Here is a 7,613-nt window from a genome sequence, read left to right as displayed (position 1 = left end):
AAATAATCAAAAGTTTTATCTTCTCTTCCAATGGGAAGAAGCTAGACAATGGGTCATAGCTAGCATCAAATTGATGCACAAAATCTAAGGCCTTCTTGTAAGCCACCCACTTTTCCTTCCTCAACTCATGTTCATCTAAATCAAATTCATTCCTAATGAGGTCTTTAGGAAAGTGGAATTGATGAGGCCTACCTCTGCATGCTACTTTCTTCCGGAACACACCATTGTAAAAGTCCTCAGGATCAGCACATCTAGATACTGCAGTGGACAAATGGTAGGGTTTGAGGAAATCCTCAAAACAATTCCAGCCTCCCTTGGTGATTACAAATTGGTGGGCTATTGTAGCTGTAGGGAAAATAGTCCCTTTACCTCTTCCTGTTAGCTCTGCCTCTTGTAGGCCACCAATTTGTCTAAGAATCTCAGCTATTCCCACTTTGAGGGGGACCTGGTATGGTAACAAAAATGGGGTGCCTCTAAAACCAAAGACTCTGAAAACTGTGGAGACTGGATATAAGTACATATCACCCCAGTTATGAACTATCTTGATATTCTCTGTGAATTCTTTTGGTCTTAAGAACTCCAGAAGAACCTTGGGGACTCTTGGGTTGTCAGAGCAAAGGAGAGTCCTTATTTTGGATGCAAAATATTTATCAAATTTTAGAAAACTAGCATCCTCTCTGTCCCATGACAACACAGTACTCCATAGTTGCACTGCCATCTTCTCTCCCTCCTTTTCTTTTACCAGGTCCATTCCACTGGCAAAATAATCACCACCTTTGAAGAGAAAGAGGTGCATCAAGAGTGAATACCACCCAAATGGCCTACCCACCTTTCCATTCTTTATCCCTATCAACCCTCCATGGATAGCATCGGCAATATAAGAAGCATAATCAAATGTAATAGCAAGAGAGGGATTCAAAATTTGAACAATCATTAACAAATAATGGTTTGGCATATTTGATTCAGCATCCTCTCCTAGAACTTGGCAAAGTGCCCAATACATCCCTTTCGCCCTCAAGGTAAACATACTCAATGAAAAAGGCTCTTGTGTGTTGGGCCCTACAACTGCTAACCCTCCTATTTTCAGAAAAAGTTCTTTAAGAGGCCCATTCCTAAGATGACTCCTCTGTGCACTATATACTTGAGCTAATAATGTGATGTTTATGGGTTCCAAGAAGTTGGTAAACTCACTGAGCCCAAACGTTGTTCTCAACTCTTCTGCATTAATCTCCACGAGGGTTTTTCCATTTACATCCCGGATGCTCCTTGTAACTGAATCATAATTCAATGCCATTTGGGTTAACAAATCTATATCCATGAACACCCCTGGGACTACCAATTTCCCAACATCTAATTCCCAAATGCTATTTTGAGGAGCAGGAGAATTCCTCATCCCAAATCCGACACTAAATAACCCCAACCCAGACAGTCCAACCTGTGGGTCTCTTAACCAATTACCCTTGTCATATAATCCTTCTCCAATCTTCAGACGGGGAGCCCTGGGTACTAACTCTTTGACCTTAGATGCCTGGTTAGTTGACAACGTCAATTGTTCTAAAAAGTCATCACATACACTTCTTTCTAAATAATCAACCTTACCAGAAAATTCCCTTTTAGGAGCCATTTGAAATACAACAAGATGAATATCACTTCTTAAACACTCCTGTAATACGAGAATAATTCCACTTGTTACAACACACAAGAATAGCTGCAAAATAAAAAAGAACCTGATGCTTGCTTGAAGAAATTCGCTCTGCAATTGATTCACCTTCTCTGTATTTGCAAAAGATAACTCTGCGTCTGCTTCCTCTGCAAAAATCCTTTTAAAAGGTATCTATACTTGGTTGTTAGGAAATCAAATGCTTGTACTCTGGGCCTTAACTATAACATTGATTCCGCATGCTTCGGCCGTCCCTTCAAAATCGAATTCATACGAGAATTCATATTTTAGCTCTAACGAGTCGCAGCCTTTCTGCAAGTGTCTCACTGTGAATTTCATTTTGACGGCTTTGTCTTTAGTCTGGGTCCCGTCTTTCTATTGGCTACATAATACCATGTGGCATCCGACCATTGGCTTAGAAAATCCCTTCACATTTTGTTTTGATACTGGCTGAATGTCTCCCTTTATACTGTGGCGGGCCCATATTTTTCCCTTTTTGCCATGTCATCATCAAGACACGTGGACGGCTGATATTCATTCTCGCTATTTCGCGGCCTTAAGAAGTGAGCACCTTACCCTTGCGAAATAGCACGGGCCGTTGGATCATCCTTCAAGTTGATCACTTTTTAATCCTTCGAAAAGGTCCTCAGGAATGGTGGGCCCGCTGGGTCGTCACTAATACCTGGCATCTTGTCACCTGCTGTGCTGATTTGTCGCTCTGTCACTTGCCAGAAGAAGAACCATGGGGGCCCCACTTTTGTCTCAACAGGTCTATCTCCTACGTCATCATCAAGACATGTGGACGGCTGATATTCATTCTCGCTATTTCGCGGCCTTAAGAAGTGAGCACCTTACCCTTGCGAAATAGCGCCGACCGTCGGATCTTTCCTCAAGTTAATCGGCGTTTACTGGGCCCGACACTTTAGAAGGAAATAATACAAGGCGAAATTTTTTCAAATAATCAACATAACCGCCTAGGTAAATAGCAAGGGGGGACACTTCCTACGACCCCGCGGCCCATGACTTAAGTGGAATAAAGTAACGACAGAATAGAAACCAGGGGATCTAACACAAAAGATAAAGTCTAAAACTTGAAAAACCCTTAAACCCTCTAGGTTTAGAACAAAGCTGAAGCACTTGGGACCACACCCTATTCAAATATTTTTAAAGTACCATAGCCAATTATGGGGAAAGAAGAACCCAATTTTAAAACAGTGATAACAGGCTCCCTGCTGAAAGGCTCACTGCCAAAAAGAATAAGAATGAAATGAGAAAATTGCATCTACATATGTATGGGATCAGTTCTTGTTAAACTCAAACAACACATCAACTACTTGCAATAGATTTGATTCAAAAACTCTACAACTTATTCATTATTTGCTTGCTCACACTCAAAATACTATTGCACAAAACATGTCCTTACTCTTCACCAATATTTCGCTCTTACTTTACTCTACTCTTTCTCATATCTTATTATATATATCCTAACATAATATGTAAATGTATATGTGTGTGTGTACCGATAACAATTATACGGGTCAGTGCAAGAAGTTGAGTCCACTTTTTGGCCAAAAAGTGGAAGTGTTTTCCCTAATTTTCAGATTTTGTCTCATTTGAGCTTAAATTTTGAAGCACTTAGAGATTGAATCTTGGAAAAAGTAAATAATATAAAAGATAACCCTCTGAGTGTAATTTCCAAATATGTAATTTATTTTAATACCCACATAATAAAAAATAACTTTTTAAATGGAGTTCTCAAAACTATATTTTAAAAATGCCTGTTTTAGGACCATACCATGCATGTGTACGACCCTAACTTTTTGACACAATTAAAATTATTTTCTTAAACCATTTTGAGAAATGGTTTGTAACACACTGAGTATTGATGAGAATATTTTTCTCTATTTTTTTTTCTAATTATTTTTTTAAATTAATTTTTTAATGGCCATAATTATCTTTTTAAAAATTTGACGTGTACGACCAACATAATTTGACATAAACTTAAATTTATTTATTTTTATTTTTTTAAAACAGAAAATAATTGTGTAGACTGATGACATAATTATTTTTGCAAAATTTATTAAAATAAAAAAGTTATTAAATTAACAAAATTAGTTAATATTTCAAGTTTCTGGACCCAATTTAGTATAAATTAAATGAAAAATAGCTAAAATAATCAATATTTAAATAAATTTACATATGTAGAATCTAGATAGTATAATCTGAAATGGGTTTTAATTTCGTATAAAAATTCTCTAATTAGTGGCACATAAACTATTTCAGAAGTTCATATTTGTGCTTTCATTCATGGAGATTTGAATTTGCAGGTCCATGTCTCAGATGTGGCCATCCCAGGCATATCCTGAGCCAAGTGGCGGGTTGTGGAATCAACTTCCATAGAACAGGCCTCGTTTTATAAATATTTTATAAACGAGGGCCCGTTCCATTTTTTTGACGATCTGATTTAAGTAACGGGCCCCCATTCCTAAATAACTATTACTGTTAAAAAAAAGACATATTGCATCAATTTACCACACTATCATTGAAATCCGTACTGACAAACATTTTTTACATCATTTGGCAGTACTTTTTAATATTTTTTACACAAATTTCTGAAGAACTCAGTAAAAAGATATTATTTTTTGAAGAGGAGTTTGTAAAGATGGGTTCTAAGAAACGTCAAAAGAAACAAAATAGGACAATGACAATGGACAAAATTTAAGCACAAAGAGAGAAGGAGGCAAAACGCAAAAGAGATCAAACATCACAACATCGACAATTGAATAACACTTCTGAAGCATCTAACTCAGTGCCCATTGTAGATGAGACCATTGAAGATATCATGATGGATGCAATAAACGTAGAACCAAACATGGGTATAAGTGTTGATGTAAATGTTAATGTGGATGCGAATCCTGGTATGTTTTTAAATCCCCAAGACTATGATGTCAATCAAATTGCTGATTTAAATGAAGCTGGATATAAATTTCATACACCAATACGAAAAGAAATAAAAATTGAAAATATTACACCACCTTCTCTGAAAGAAAATGAATGTAATTTGTTTACTATTGATAGCAATGTGCTAGATAATTTTAATGGGTTAGTTTCTTGGAGACAAATCAGAACACATGCGAATAGATTATATAAACAATTTTTCTATAATAAAAAGTTAGGATTCCAATGTCAATTAATTCTACAATTAATAAAAATGTTAAAAAAGCGTAAAGTCGTGAAAAAAATAGGTATTTATGCAAAACCAAAAAGAAAAGATGAATCATATAAGCAAGTTGTATCTACTGTTCCCAGTGCCATCGATTCTATCAGAAAAACAAGTCGATCTAAAGATAAGAATGCAACACGTAGAGTTATAACAACTGATATAATTGACAAAACAATTGTTAGTAAAAGAATGTTAAGTGATATAAGTGGCTATTTGAACTTACATCGTAGAACCTTGTCAAGAGTAGCCAAAAGAAGAGAGACAATTTAAATTGATCCACTAAACTATTGTTGGAGTTTTAGTGGTAGAATTCAAAGGTCGGACATGAAATTAAATGATGAAACTAAACAATTAATTGCAAAAATTTGGCATGATAACAATAGAGTTTCATCAAATGCTAGAGATGTTTTAAAGTTAAGGGTGGGATCAAAAATTCGTGATCCTCATCCAAAACATCTTCTTGACATGACTCAAACTGAATTCTTAAAAAAATTTAGTGATGAATCCATGTTAATGAATTTACGAATTAGTCAAAGATCATTTAAAAAATGCAAACCCCGGTATGTTAAAATCAATAAACAAAGAATATCTTGTTGTTGTAAACTCATGTTCAATTTTGTTACTATTATGATGTTTTTCGATATATAAGTTGTATGTTGCATGGTAATGATCTTGTGCAAGATTGTGGTGTTTATGTTCCACCTGAAACTATAAAAGATTTTATTCGAAGTTTATTTTGTAAACCACCTAATGAACAATTATTTCTTTATAGTTCATTCATTTATGGCCTTTGCAATTTATGTGGGAACTATTCTTTGATAGGTGAATGTTTGCATGAACATGTTTCATCTGAGTTTGGACAAAAAATGGTTGATGTTAGGAGATTTAAAAATATAGAATACCCTCTAAAGGATGGAAAGATGGGGAAACGTTTAGAATTGATTACAGAACATAATAGTGTAAATGCATTTATCAATGAGTTTAAAAGTCATATTGGTCCAAAATAAGTGAAACATTCCCAACATGCCCGATGGCTTGATGGACAGTTTCGCATATGCAAGAACACATTTCCAGTTGGAACAATAGTATAAGTTATGGATTTTGCAGAAAATTATACTCTAAAACCACAAGAAGAAACTTAATCACATACTACAACTTAGTGCAAGTGGCCATATTTGTGCACATTATATATAGACATGACCATGACAGTAGAAAAGATAACAGAAAAGTTTTGAGGGAGTATCATTTCTATGTCAATGATAATCGATTACACTCACCAGAGTTTGTTCAGCATTGCTACGAGGTATTTCATGATAATCTTAAGGAAAGAGAAATTGACATGAAACAACATATGATATGGTTAGATAACTGCCCTGGACAATTAGAAAATGCAAGAATGTTTTATTGGCTATGCAAAAATCACAAGATAACTAATGTCCAACATTTATGGAGTTTTTTTGAAGCGGAACATGGTGAGGGGGAACACGATGGAGGTAGTACCTATGTAAAAAGAGCTCTTGCTAGAGAACAATTGAAATTCGAGGATGTAGCAAAATTCAGAGATGCTCATGCAGTTGTAGATTGGTGCCATTCAAAGTTGTCAAAAGGATCAACTGAGAACTCTGCAATTCAACGTTTCTTCTGGTTGGTAGAGGAAGATAGTATTCCTATTCGACATAATTGTAATACCATCATTGGATCAGCTAAATGACATTCATTTAAGAGTTCTAATTCAAACACATGGACTATATTCACAAGGTAGCTTGCTTGCTTTTGTCAGTTTTGTGTTTCCGAAGATTGGGAATTTTGTGAGAATAAAGAATGGGTTGAAGAATGGCAACAAAGATCATTGACACCCATAGATGCAAATGATCTGCATGAAAGAACTGATGAGGATATGGATCAGATGTTTGCATCAAATGACTATGATCGCATTTCGGATCTTATACAATGAGGTAAAATTGTTTTTAAAATTTGTTTTGATTTATTAAATAGTACATATATATGAAATCTTATAGTATATATTTTTGTTTTTATTTTTCATTAAATATTAAAATAAAATTATTTTGTGCACAGGACATGTCTATGTTGTTGTTGCACCAGAGGACAATGAAGAGGGGACAAATGATTGGTTGGCTCGATGTGTAGAGCCAAAACATAACCTAACCACTCCTCGAGTAGATGATGATGGTTATGACTATCCAATAGGATCTGTGGTTCTCCTTGGCACTTCGCTATGCAAATATCTAACAAGAAACAATGGACTGCCCACATTTGAAGATTATGAATTAGAGAAGAAGATTATACATCACTCGCATTTGCTAGTGGCAACTAATATAAAATTGGATAGATACTCTCTCTTTGGAAGAGCACGAGACAATTATAGATGCTTTGGAAAAGAGAGAGGATGCAGATGGTATAACAGAATGAATATCAAGTAAGTTATAATTTGAACCCTTAATCCACCTCCCTTTTAAAAGTCGTGATGCATATTTTATATAGCATTTTAAATCATGCATCATAATTATAAAATCTAATCTAGTAATTTTGTTTCAGGTCTACCACAAGTAGAAGGGATCAATGAAAACCAAGTTATTTATGCATAGTTTATGTTTCATTTTGAATAATTACAAGTAAGTTAAAGTTTTGTACCCTTAAGGAAAATCCCTTTGAAGAGTCGTGATGTATGCTTTATGTTGTACTTTAAATTCAATGCATCCTCACTATGAA

The sequence above is a fragment of the Cryptomeria japonica genome, chromosome 11 (assembly GCF_030272615.1).
Source record: "Cryptomeria japonica chromosome 11, Sugi_1.0, whole genome shotgun sequence".
Taxonomy (NCBI): Eukaryota; Viridiplantae; Streptophyta; class Pinopsida; order Cupressales; family Cupressaceae; genus Cryptomeria; species Cryptomeria japonica.
This window is presented reverse-complemented; position numbering follows the sequence as displayed.